The sequence below is a fragment of the Puntigrus tetrazona genome, chromosome 1 (genome assembly GCF_018831695.1).
Source record: "Puntigrus tetrazona isolate hp1 chromosome 1, ASM1883169v1, whole genome shotgun sequence".
In the NCBI taxonomy this organism is placed as follows: Eukaryota; Metazoa; Chordata; class Actinopteri; order Cypriniformes; family Cyprinidae; genus Puntigrus; species Puntigrus tetrazona.
The window spans coordinates 21,206,722-21,221,282 of record NC_056699.1 but is presented as its reverse complement, the minus strand read 5'-3'; the positions used below and the strand labels follow the sequence as shown (position 1 = coordinate 21,221,282).

Below are 14,561 nucleotides of genomic sequence, written 5' to 3'. Positions count from 1 at the left end.
TTTAAATGTTCTCCTTTTGTGTCCCCCAGATATTATAAAAAAAAAATAATTGGTGCAGGTATGAGTCAGTCTGAGAGCTTGAGGTATTGATTTAAGAAAAAAAAATGTATTCATGTATTTCCAGCTTCCAAACTCTCACCTCTGTTCCTTTTTTATTTTGAGTTATTGTGTTTAAGCTTTTACTGAGATATAATTCACTACTTTGTTTGGTGTAACCTGGCATTATTAACTGTTTTTTGTGGCACAGATGATCTGTGATTCATTTTTAGCACAGATTAACTGCTCGTCAAAGTAGAAAAGAGTAATTAGAGGAATTTGAGAAACATAGATGAGAACTCTGTCAAACTCTTTATTAATGACCCACATGACTTCCAGGGAAAAATGGCACATTCAAACACAACCAGATACAGATACAAAACTAAAGCTAGTTGTGATCCTGCAAACTTACTTACAAGCCTTACAATGTGAGTGTTTTAAATTACGGTGTGTGAATATGAAAAATAATGTGGGAGCAGTGGTGACAACTTATTACTCGAATACATCTAACCTTATATGCAAATTCTGTTTACACTGCAACCGGCTGTTTTTTTCCACATTCTGTCGAAGTTAACAAAGACATGATTTCGCCTTCTGTGTGTCTGTTCACGCAGAAGTAACTTAACCATTAGCTGTTTCAATCACCTGTCTTTTTTAAAAAAAAAAAATCTCGAAGTCACTAGAGACCCGATTTCTTACAGCGTAAGAAAAAAAAAAACTCAGAAAAAAACATTACACTTCAGCCTGCATTATTCAAAGACCATATTCTGCAGAGAAAGCTACTTGACTTAATGTAACAGTTTCACCAGTCTTCTCTCTTTCTCCCTCTCTTTCTCTTGGCAGTATTCAAATGCAGCATCTTCATGGTTTTTAGACACCCTGCATGTGCAGATCATTAATAAATTGCCTGATTAAGAGGGATTACATCACACACTTCATCAAAGCACACGGTATTAGACAGTCCTCCGAATGTGGTGCTTCATTAGAAAATATGCATATTACAAAAAGTGGACGTCTCAGACTTTCATGCGCATATATACAGCACAACATGGAACCAAAAAATAAATTTTCCTTCCCTGCTGATGTTATGTCATATTCCAGACAATGCGTTCCATCCCAACCCTCCTGCTCCGTTATGAGAGCTCATAAATAAGACATGCACACTGCATTATCTGCTCACGATCCCCTCCAGAAGTCGCTCCCTTCCCAAAACACACCTGTCATACTTATCACCCACCTTCCGGTCCATACGCTATATTCAAAATATCATTCTGAAACAGTTGCAATAACTGCATGTGTGTAAATGTCACACTTCACATTGAAACCGGTAAAACATATATTTATTTAATCGCAGTTGCGCGATATGACAGTCGCACAGAGCCATATGGCAATATTGATTTTATTTTGATGTAACGCAGCCCTAGTTGCATCAGCGTTCAAGCTGCTGAAGAGAGAGGGTTGATTCTGTGTAAATATTAAATGTGGGGATGAGAGACTCAGATCATTATCATATGAAGATGATGAAAGTGATCTTTCCAAAAGGTATCAGAGATTGATTAGCTGAGGGTATATTCACAGTATCAAACAGACTAATGAGAATGGCCTGGAGCGATACAAACTGTTCTCATGTCATTGATTGCTCATTATTGACTTGCCTAGTTCCACTCCAACATTTGGCTTCCTCATAAAGGCAATTAAGCTTTTTAAAGAACTTGTTATCTAGAGATTATGGCTGGTATTTGCTAGTAGTTTGTTTTTGTTTTTTATGTAGTTGTGGGTATATTATAGAGGTTTTTGGGTGCGCACACACACTTTATATATATTTTTTAATTTTAGGGGCATTTAACTGCATTAGGTTACATCACACATTTTTCTGTAATTAGTCATGAAGATTAAAATAAAACTAATCAATGTGTATTAAAAATCTGAAATAGCTAAATGCTTTCTGTAAGGGGTAGGTGTAGGGCAAAAAAATACACTTTGTACAGTATAAAAAAACATTACACCTATGGAGAGTGCCCACAAAAAATGGAAGACAGTGTGTGTTTGCATTTATATGTGTATGAAAATAGTATAAAAGTAGTATATATAATTTTTGTAAGTGCAGCTATTTCTTATATAGAGTGGTATTCACAGCTTTGTTCAGTTGGTTCACTGCTTCACCTTCAGTTCAAAAGTCTATGATGCTGTCTATTTCTATATTTTGTTGGAAGTTGGCATTTCAAAGTATGAACTATTTTTCTAAAGGCTATGTCATGAATCGTTTTTTTAAGTAGGAGAGAGAAGATAGTTTTTACACAAGAAGGAGGAGGTACTGAAACAGGATATATTCATCCAGTATGTGTGGAGGACATGTGATAACCGCTAGGCCACAGCTTCATCCATTTATCAGGGTTTTGTCATCTGCATGCTTAATAGTCTGTTAGAAAAGTCTTTGTAGCCTACTCCACTTTATGGAGTACAAACACTTTCGCACACTTTTAATTTTGGCTTAATGCACTCATTTACATTTTTAGCTTAGCTGGTCATGACTAAGCCTAGACCCTGAACCCTAATGTGTCTCATTTTGGTTTATTTTCTTCCTCTCCGTACTTTCGCCTCTAGCTTCAAAGCAATGCAAACTTAACCTTGCGTCTCCTTCCCCACAGCAAAGATATGACACAAGACCACAAAAGGTCTTGTCCTCTCCGTTAATGCAATGTGCCACTTGAGCCACATGCTTCTCAAATCACTTTTTTCGACCCATTTATTCATTTTGCGTATTTCTGTCATCATTGGGTATTTTCTGGCTTTTTTATTTATTGATATGGTGCATATTGCTAGCTTTAAAATGCTGCCCTATCTGAGCACTCCGAAGTTAATACTCTGCCACCACTTTCAGTTTGAGAACACTTTGAATTTCACACAGATTTTCTTACTTTAGAGTCTGCCAAAAACGTTAAATTGGCCACTGGACTTTTTATTTATTAAACATCTATAAAGAATTTATATAGTATTTGCACATTCACGCTATATGTGTGTGTGTGTGTATATATATATATATATATATATATATATATATTTTTTTAAATTTTTTTACTGTATGTCTTCACAGTTAGAGTTCTTTAAAAAAGACATGAAATTTGAAATACTATAGTTAAAGATATCAGTGACATACAAAAGCTTATTATTTTAAGAATATAACATTTTGTAACTTTTAACACTTTCTAAAGAGAATGTTTTGGTGCATAAATGTGTCAAATAAATTAGGTTAATTTAGTTAGATTAATTATCAAAATATGACAAATAAAGCATACATTATATATATGTCAACATACATAAATGAGAGCAATCCATTTTACACTCAAATAAAGAAAAAAAATTAATGTAGAGACAGATTTAAGACCAGAGCCCAATGCATGCATACTGCATTTGATGGATGCTTATCATGTACAGTAATGCTAAAAGCATGTAGCGATCTCCACAAATGAAGTCACCAGACCTTGTTTCCCCGTGATCCTTGTGCACAGAGTTACTTAATGTGCTTTTCTGACCATATGTGTGACTCTTTGATTCAGTGTTTCTCCGTATCCATTTTCTGTGCACTTAGTGCATTTACTAAGGCAGCGCGTGGCATGTTAATTTTGGGTTGACAGTGGCGTTAAATTTTCTGAAAGCTTGCGTGTCACACGGCCTTGTAGGCACGCCAATTTCAATAAACAGATTAACTCGAGCCTGTTCATGGTTTTTGTGCTCGCCTGAGTTCATTCTACCAGCCAATGCCTTATGTAAGCATCTTGTTAACCCTTCCAGTAGAATTACATTGACGGGAACTTTCTCAAGCTCAAGCTTTTGTTCAGAGCAGCTCGCAGAAGGAACGCGGTTATTATTTAATATAAGTGGTTGACTTTCTCAAGACAAGGTTGTTTAAATACATCATCTGTAACAGATGATCCGTCTTTCAGTCTGCAGATGCGAAATATAAGCGTGTTGACGCGTGTCTTGTATTGTCATCGACCCTGACACGTTGAATACATTCCCTGAGGCGCACTGACTGCAGGTGTCTCTCACTGTGGGCACTTAGACATCATTTCAGTTGATTCACTTCATTCAGACAGCACATTACACTAAACATGGCTCGCACTATAGCTCACTGACTCATCAGGAATGTTTAGTGGGAAGCAACAGCTCACAAATTCATTGTTCTCAAACAGGAGCTTTCATTGGTTGACAGATATCTTCACTGAACTGTTTTGAGAATCCACAGAATGTTTATGTTTGTGTCAAATTAAAGAACAATGTCGTTAGTTCTCAGAGTGTTTTTGTGCTTTATTGGCACGATAACTGTATTGATAACTATAACTTTCTAATGTTTTATGAAATAGTAGTCGAAAAAAGGCTGAAAATCGACTTTTTTGGTAAGACATTTTAATGTTAAAAGTCCTACATGATTGAATTGTTTGTTCTTCAGAAAGATTAATTCGGTTGTTTAATATTCAGGTTTACAGTATTATAATGTTAAACTGGTTTTTCATTGACAAATGTGAGCGAAGTTTAAGCTGAATGCGTTCAAGCATTGAACTTTTAGTGAACTACTTTGCACTATGTATTCAGTTTAAAAATGGAACAAAGCTGCAATGTCTCACTTTGGATTTTCCGTATTTCTTCAATGTGTAGTTTTCACCTTCCTCTCTCATTGTCCTCTGCACAAACAGTTACTGGAGGAGTTTGGTAGATGAGATGCTAACAGGAGTTCAGTTGCAGCCTCTCACAGGAAAAAAAAAAAAAACAGAAAATTATTATTCAGTGTTATCTCTGTGATATGAGTTAGTTTGGTAACGAATGCTCAGTTCATACGATAGCTTTGTGAAACATTAATATTGTCAAATATTATTAGAATTGAATTATTATTATAAATATTATTACGATTCTTAAATGTTTTTCTTTTTTAAATACATTAAAAAAATATTCCTTGAAAACTGCTATTAATCCCATTGCAGTGTCATATTATTCCTTAGAAAGATTTTTAATACTTGGTACTGATTATTATTGATACTCAATTATTAACAATGGTATTATCAGTGTTCTACTTAATGTTCTACTTAAATGTTTTTTGTCTTTTTTTTAAACCATGATTTCATTTCTTTCGCATTGAATATTTTGTTCTTTGATTTATAGAAATGTCAAGATAAATGATACCGTTGTACGAGCACCGAACGCTGACTATAAACCTAAACTTCACAAAAAAACCATAAACCGGTTCTTAAAATCTGGTTAATCACAGTGTTGTCCCAGGGTCAGCAAAGATGCAAAATTCTTTTCACACTCAGCAAAATCAGGTTCTGCCATAGGGTATCATCTTTTCCACAATAAATAAATAAATGGATACTGTAAATATTTTTAAGAAAAATGCATGCACCGAAGACTGTAGGCTGCAGCTGAAAATTCAGTTTTGTCATCCAGAAATGAAATTGCAGTAATATTGTTTTACTGTATTTATAAAAAAGGGGCAATGCAGTAAGTCCAACAGACTCCTTGAAAATGTAGTCATAGTTATTCCAAACTTTAACATGCAATATATTTTTTTTAATGGAAGCGCTGCCTTTTTATGGAAACCACTTTTGATGCAATTATACCTTTTTTTTTACTTCTCCTAATCTTTTTGTTAATTTAGATTAAGGTAGACTAATCTGGGTTAAGCCAGTATGCTAAAGGGGGAATTTGTTTGTTTTTCTTAAATAATTTTAGAGCTAATTTATTTAAATTCCTCTTTTTCGTAGTGCAAATCTTGCAGCATGTTGCGTAATCTTGCCTGCTTAATACTAAATAAATAAAAAAATTGTCTTTTTTCCCACAATAAAAGACTTCTTGCTTCAGATCTCAGCTGTGATGGATCATGTTCTAATTACGGTTTGCAAAAACCAATTCTCAAATCGCTGCACAATCACAGTTACAACAGCTCTGGGTGTTTGGGATGAGAAAAATATTGATGCAATCATGAAGAACTTCCCTCCGACTCGCTAGCGATCAAGACGATCAGGGAAATTAAAAGGATCAATGTGTTATCCGCCCCCGCCACGCACCCGCTTCTACGTGTCAGTTTGCTGTGTTTATTTTAATACTTTTGCTTTTGGCTCGTTGAATATGAATGAATCAACTCCGGGCCCCCATCGGCAAGCACAGAGTGAGAAAACACGTGGGGGTGGGGGGGGGGTGAAGGCAGAAATCTCACTTCGCCATGCCGCAAACATGAAAGAAGGACGGGCGACAGGGGTAAGAGGCTTCCGAGCGCCCTTGCTCTTTTAAAGCCCTTGACTGTGACTAACACGGAATTGACGTGTGGCCACAGCATCACCGCCTCATAATTCCGTCGAGGCCCGTGTGACACGCTGAGTCATCTGCCAGCCAGCGCTTCTTATGTAGTCTAAGCTCAAAGCGCTCACTAATACTGCTGCAGTTGCAGAGTCTGTCTGGTCATCTTTGCATCAACCAAAAATGCTCAAGCAACCTGTCTGTTTGAGGAAGGCTTTGTCAAGGAATGTGGGCGTGAACACGCAGGATGAAAATGTCAGCCGAGGATTATCAAGACCGTCTTCTGCAGACAATGAAAAAATCTAAATGACTTGCGCACTGTTCTGAAGAACAAAATGTTTTCGCATTGCAACAGCTTTTCTGTTGATGTGAACAAGGCTGCATTGTCAAGGCAAAATGATGATAACTAATAATATCAAAGGCAGCTTTTCTTTGTCTAGTCAAGTCGCTACTAGTCTAAAAAGTATTTTTGATCGCCCAGTATATGAATATAACGTTCGATTTATGCAAATATGCTGTAAAAACTTTATCATTACTCCATTCTTCAGTGTCACATGATCCTTCAGAAAGCATTCTAATATGCTGATTTGGTGCTTAATAAATCATACATATTATTACTACATTTAACACATAATACATTTTTTCAAGATGAATACAAATGATGATGAATACAAAGTTCAAAAGAATTTTGTTCATTTTAAATAGCTTATTTGCAACAATGTAAATGTCATGAGTGTCACTTTTGACTAATTTAACGCATTCATGCTGAGTAAAAGCATTCTTTAAAAATATATATATAATAAAACAATCTCACAAACATCAAACTTCTGAATGGTAGTTCATGCAGCTTTGTTTCTGTTCTTTGTGTTGCTTGATTTGGGACTTGGACAGTGTAATTGAAAGTGATTGAAGCTGGTAAAAAGTGTGACTGTAGTCATCAGTTGGTCTCCATGTCTTAATTTGAATGCAGTTTTGGCACATGCCGTGAGTGTGCTCGCTTGCACTTGGCATCCGCTTTGTCTGCTTCTCTCTGAGGAGATAACGTATTCTGACTAAATCCGGTGGGTGAGAAGAAACAAAGGATTTTCTCTCCAGCCTCTTTTGGCAGGGCTCCACTCCCTCTGTGAGAGTATCTTTGACCTTCACCTCGGGTCAGAGCTGCTCAGGGAGGCTGTATTGTTTTAGTGGTGGAGCGCTCACTCACACTGCTTTTCAATCAGGAATGATATTTATTGTTTGTCCTCGTGCTAGTGATTCAGGCAATGTCATTTTCGCTCTCTCTGAATGGAATTCTTGAATGGAAATCCCTCTGAAAATGGATTCTCAACACAAAGAATTGATAAGGTGGAAAGGAAATGCAACACTGAGATCCAGCTGATAAGATAATGTATGAAATTTTTCTCCTCCATCCTCATGAGAAAACCTGATGGCCTTCACTTAGAATTGGCGGCTTCCTCATGAACAATGCATAAGATGTTGACTTAAATACATTCTTACTGTAGGTAACCCAGAGGCCAGTGCTGCTTTGGAAGATGGCTTATTAAAAAATTTTCTAAAGCCAAAAAATTATATAATATGTTTACAATGCTGTTTCAATGAAAAAAAAATACTATTGCCAGTAATTATGTACATATATGTATATACATTTAATCTGTATGATCGAGTTTGCTGTATATAAACACAGGAGGTGGTTTGAGTATGATTTATTTTCTCTCTATAGTTTGGTTCACAGTTATATTTCTTATGTTAAAAACAATCAAATTAAATAGTAAAGTAAAATTAGTATCAGTATTATTAGTGTATATTTTATAGTAATGTTGTATTTAGGTTGACATGGTTCCAAAACTATATATGAATAAGTAATAATAATACTATTTTAACTATGTCCACATAAAGCATCTTTACACAAACAAGATAAGGATGCTCTATTCTAGTTCAAAATTAAGATACAATGGTGCATTAAAACCATGCAAAATTTTGCCTGTCCAACCCACCTTAGTATCAAAATCTGTGTCACTTTTGAAGTGAATTTGGCAATATAATGCAAATACAAGAACGAGAATGATATCTAGAATTGATGTCGAGGCAGCAGCAGTATGACTTTTAGATGTCTGTCATACTGAAGTTGAATTTTTTATTTTTTTTTGCCAAATCCCGAGCGCTACCTACTTCCCCTCTGCAGTTAAAAAAACATTGTGGTCAAAGCTTCAGTTCATATTAAAGCATTAGGTTGTCCCTAGGCCTGAGCAGTAGTCATAGAGAACAGCAGGCAGAAATCCGAGCTGTGGTGTCCTTTAATTATACGTGGCTGGATTCACTGGTGGGCCCTCTGAGCCAAGGAGATCACTTGTGGAACATTTAGTATTATTGATTACTGATAAAACACAACCGTAGAAGGCTGTGGAGCGTGGGGAAAGGTCAGCACCGGTAGCTAGTGATGTATTTGAGATGGACTGTGGCTTTTATTGGACCTCATTTAAAGTTTTCAGGTCACTTACCACGCTAGGGGCCTTTAATATGCCGTTGACAGTTTTATCACGCCCAGACCCTCAGCGGTTCCCCGTTCCGCTACACTAACCAGTTGTTTTAAATAAAGGAATGTTTATTTCTTTGGTTTACTGAAGTGAAATAACTCATTGTGTCTCCGGCCCGGCCGCGAGCAAGGTTTCGCAGGTTAAAGCGAACCCGACTAAGCGTTAGATCTCAGTGCATGGTTAGGCAGGTGCTTTTACACTGAGCTGTCAGTCTTTTCTCCAGGCCACCTGCTTCAGCTCAGCATGATGTCTCTCAAATTGGACCTCGGGACAGCTCAAGCACATGTGTCCCCATTCTATCCTTCCGACTTCTCATCCCACAGGGCTTCCCTCCCTTTCTTCTGTCAGCATTTTTTCCTTTTTCTCGTTTTCGCTGTAGGAGAATGTCCCTGCCATGAGTGGCACGACGTCTGACATCTATTGAGATCTATAATTAGTGACTAAATTCTCATAGTGCTAAATTACTCTGTGGTCAGTTGTCTAACTGAGCTGTCAAAGAACAATTCAAATGTGCTAAATGCAACTTTAAATCTACTAAATGAAGCAGAACCGTCACATTTCAAAACAATGGCTGAAAAGATGCTAAAAACATTCAAGTTAGGCCGGGTACACAAGATAAGCGGGCCGATTTTGAGCCAATTTCCACCCTTGCGATAATCCTAGGTAATCTGCTCGGTAGAACGTCGGAGACGCTCCCGATCACGAATCGTAAATATGAAACACGTCGAATATTTACGATCGGAAATCCTGATGTGTAGCTGGATCCCCGAGAACAAACATGAGTAAGATTATAACGTGAAACGAAACAATATCCAATCAGAAAGCGAGCTGACAGAAGACCGAAGCATAATAACAAACACAGTCACGGCGAAGCACAAAAGGATTGGGACAGCAGAGATTTAGGATCAGCTTGTTGATTTGTGGCAACAGTGTGTTTATTTAATGTGTCCAGGAAAACATATTTGTTCTCAAGTCTTGAGAGATCTTGCGAGATTTTCCACATTCACGGTCTGGATGGAAATTTGTTTGTATGTGGTGGTCTTGCCACATTGAGGCACACAGCACACTATTGGAGCAAAACGGTGAAAGCTAGGGTTTTTGTCCTCACGTTTGTGGTCTCTCATGTTTTGAAAATCTTAAAAAAAAAATCTTTTACTGTGTACCCAGACTAGGTCCGGTGCACAGGACAGAGAAACTTTGCAGCATGTCCTGCACAAAATGTGTTAAGATAAACTTTTATTGGAGTTTAATAATAGCACAAAGCTGCAAGCGAAATGAATCTTGCCTGATTAATTAAAATACTCTCCCTCCCACGCATTGTGCATATAGAACTATTCGGTAAGGTCAACCCCCCCCAAAAAATAATTGTTCTCACCTTTTATTCTCAATTTCCAAAAAAGGGGTTTGCACTGGTACAAGCTGGTAGTAAATCCTAAATGTTGTAGTTGATTGATTATAGGCCATTTTTAATGACTTGCTTCAGTTTTTTCCAATGCACTTATTGCAGGTCAAGTATTGTAATGTGATACTCAATTCTAACTTGGCTTTGCTATTGAGCTTTCACACTCTGGCAAAACAACATGATTTATCCTTATGAGGCCTAATATGATATTCTTTATGGAATAATAGTGCAACAGAAAAGGCTAATACTTTTTTTACTAACAGTTTTTATATGGAAAAAGGCTTTTGATTGTAGATTGTAAAAAAAAATAGATGTGTGCACTCTTCTTTATTATTTAATTTTTTTCCTACTGATTTTTTTCCAAGAAAATGGTCTGACACTGTAAATATTATATTCTTTTGGTGCTGTCATGCATTGTTAAGCGCCTTTTTCCAAGTGCGACATCTTTGTTGACCGTGGGACAACATTGTGATTAGCCAATTAGATGTGAAGAACCACTTTTTAGTGTTTGTTAACTTTTGGCTTACAAACAGTGTTTGGTGCTTGTACATCAGTGTCATTCATCTATCATTAAATCTAAAGTAAGTTTAGGTGTAGAGATATAGTTAAGACTACATTTTTTAATAAAATTTTGTCCCAGGACCAAAAACAGGTTGACCTAGGGACACATCAGACTTGTCAAAATCAGGACTTGCATTAAGCAAACAAAATCGCCACCAACACTTCTTTGAAATCAGAATTAGGTGCAGTGGCTGTGCCGCTTCATTTATCATTTTAGGTTGGGGGTTTCAATTAGGTTTCTCAAGACTCCTCTTTTTTAGGCCCCCCCAGGATCACTGCCACCCTCTGTGTTTTCTGACACCATGAAAGGATTGTGACTTGGCTGGTAGAAGCAGAGCTTTCTTTTTAAGTTCCAGCACAGGGGGAACTCACACTTTTGTCTGATAGATGGCGTCTTTTCTTCCACTTGACATCCTTTGCTGTTAGTAACCATGATCATTTTGGCATGGACACCTGAAACACAGTCTTAGGAATCTTCATGGGCAAATAATGAGCTTTCCCACGGCACTTCCAGCCAAATTGTCCATCATTTATAGTCACTTCAAAGTTGTAGAGAGCACCCATGTGAGATATCTTATGATTGTAGAGAATATAAAAAAATATATAAAATATTATTACAAAAATCAGTTTTAATACATTTTACTTTAACTATTATAATCCTTAATTAAATATGTTTTAGCTATATAAATAACTAACTAAATAAATAAGCTTGCAAGTTTATTAAGTAAAATCAAGTTGTTTTGATTTGTTTAGCATTTTTTGGTTACTGATTTTTTTTTACTTTTACCATATCAACTGTGAAATATGATGTGACACTTTTTTTTTTTTTTTTTTACTTTTTACCTGGACCTTTTGTTGATAACTTTGACAGAACTGTGGGAGTCTCCATGGAAACCCAGTCTCTGTCTGCCTATAAAACTCCAGGAGTGGAGTGTGTCTCCAATTAGACCAGACTTGTCAGATGGACTTGGAGGACTTTGCATGAGGTGCAATTGTGATAACATTTGAATCAATATGCGACTCTGTCTATCTGACTCTTAAATATTATATCTTAAAACTTGGCTAAGTTTCATGCAAAAAAGTAAAAAAAAAGAAAGAAAAGAAAAGTGGAATGCTTCTTATTATAGATAATAATATCACTTCCTTCTGGGGGCTCATAACAACTTCTGTGAATTTTTCCAGCTTGGCTCAATCGTTAACACAAATTATGTTTTTACAAGTGATGAAAGGGTCTTTTGACATGTCAGTGTTGATGGAATGAAATATCAAGCATAAAATGATGGGAAAAGGTAAAAATCTTAAAGCTTAAAAGCACACGGTCCATGACAAGGCAAGACTGATTCAAAGGTCTCCTGCAGTTCCTTAAAACATGCAGCGTTATTTTATGCTTTGATATGGACTCAGCTGGTATAACCAGTAAACAACCTTGAACCTTCAAGCGACCAGTAGTTAAAGCCTTACATAGAATGTTATGTGTAAAACAGAAAAGCGAAATTGAAGTGATCAGTGAACTAACATCGTTCACTTTCAGCTTTCATGGTCAGTATTGACCAGATCATGATAATGATTAACAAAGCCAGCTAAATCAATACCCTGCATGGGCTTAGAAAGATGGCTTCTTGTCCATATGTTATAGAACAAAGAAGTAGGTGGTGTTGACACAGAAATCCAATCTTGACTGTCTTTCTATTGCTACCATTTTTTACACTTTTGTTGCCATAATACTATTAAAAACTTCCCCGCTGTCCTTATGAAATGACTGTAGTGGGAGTGTTGTGGTGTTTTATTGTTCTCACATTGTTATAGAACAGAAAATACCAGATCTGGGGTTCATTTATAAATGTTAGTGCTCCATTGGTCTTGTTGACACTGTTATTGACACTGACAGTGTTATTCAAGAGGAGGTAAGTCTCGTTGGGGATTGATTGTGTGGTTATGAGTGATACTAGTGTCAGGGAATTCCCTCACTGGAGCACTGAACCCCTTTACTGTAAAACAGAATTGTTCAGTAGGTTTTGAATCTGATGCAGCAGGATTTGAAGATTTACCCAGATATAATATTTCGTTATTTGCTATTCTGCCATTATTGAATAGTTATCGGTTGTTTCAAATCTGTACTTTTGCATGTATTTTATTTATTTTTGCACAAAAAGTGAATTTGTGAAGAATATTCTGACTTTATACGGGGCTGTCTAGACCATAAAAAACATCATAGCTTCATTTATTCATTATTTGTACTTTTTTTTTCATAGCTGACTAGTCAAATCATTTCATTAATGAACAAATATTTATGATTTTTGTTAAACCGTGTCAGATTTGTAGTCTAGTCAGTCAGTCAGTCAATCAGTCAGTCAATCAATCATTCATTAATACATGAATGAAGCAAGCGACTGTCTTAATGAATTGGTCTATTAATCATTGACTCACTTGATTCATTCAAAATCGCAATTCATTCAGTAAAAAAAAAAAACTGCTATGACAGCCCTAACAAATATCACAGTGAGGATTATAGTGTTAATATACCATGGTTTTTGCATGCGCAACCTTGTGAAATACTTGAGTCTGATTGGTCAATAGCAGCGTTCTGCAAATGCAAATGATTCCCAACATAGCTGCCATAGTTTCTTACCATACTCTTTTAATCTTTTATTCACACCAAGGTCTTGCTGGAGTTTGCTTTCTGATAATGATAGCCTTGACTGTACATTTATCCCTAATGTATCATCTGAACTTTCTGAACTCTGTTAAGTGGAGAGTGTTAGATTGAATGCCATTTCTCTCGTTCCTGTAATGAAGCGTAATGCAACATTTGCCGGCGGTATCAACTGTTATGCCTAACATTAGCTTTTCCTTGCAAAATCATTTTAGTCTTTATCTCAATGTCAGTGTCGCTGAATTTACTTAAGATCACTTTCTGTGTTCTCTTCTAAAAGTCAGCCATTCTTTGTTTTGATTAACCCACTCTTAATGTTATCCAGTGTTATTCTGTGCATCAGCTTTGGGAATAACTGTGATGAATGTTCAGGCAAATGGGGTCTTAAGCTTTATCAGCTGTATAGGCCGAGTTTGGACAAGGAACTTGAGTTAGTCCTTTGTTGTACTATGGTAATTACTTAGCGTGGGTGTCCTTGAAAATACATTACCTTGGGAGAACAGTCCCAGCAGAGCCCTGCAGCAGAAAGTGAAAACCAGCACTGTTTTATAGGTCCTTTGAGAGCTTAAAGCTTGACTATTGAATGAGTCACTATACATCACATAAAATGTTTCTTAACAGCGCAGTCTTTATTAGGAATGTGTAGATCTAATCGTGTAGACAAATGTGGCAAATTGCCTGAAATGTCTGCAATGAAAATAATCTCTTCTGTCAAAGTAGATAGACAATGCTATTTCACCCTGTCTAAATGCATGTTTAATAAAAGGAAATTTGAAATTTGAGTTTGCAACTGCATTTTTTAATTATTGGGCTATATGCATAAACTGGATGTCTTCGATTGTTGTGAGCGGCCCCTTACCTGTTCATAATTCTGGAAGCAACAAACAAACCCAGCAGTTTTTCCGACCCACTGGTTTAGAAATAAACAAACTTGATCATGCTTGTGTTCATCACTTATTTTCATTAAATCTGCCAATTGACCTAAGTTGCCAGATTTGCTTTATATATTCTGCTCAGTGAAAATGTGATTAAAAAAAATGTCTTTTGAACAATTCATCTTCATCTATGACTCTTTTCATACACA

At 36.4% G+C, this 14,561-nt stretch overlaps 1 protein-coding gene across 1 annotated transcript in view; it reads left to right on the top strand.

Annotated features, from left to right (window-relative positions):
* Positions 1 to 14,561, top strand: part of ctnna2 (catenin (cadherin-associated protein), alpha 2) — a 336,397-nt gene that overhangs the window by 43,406 nt on the left and 278,430 nt on the right.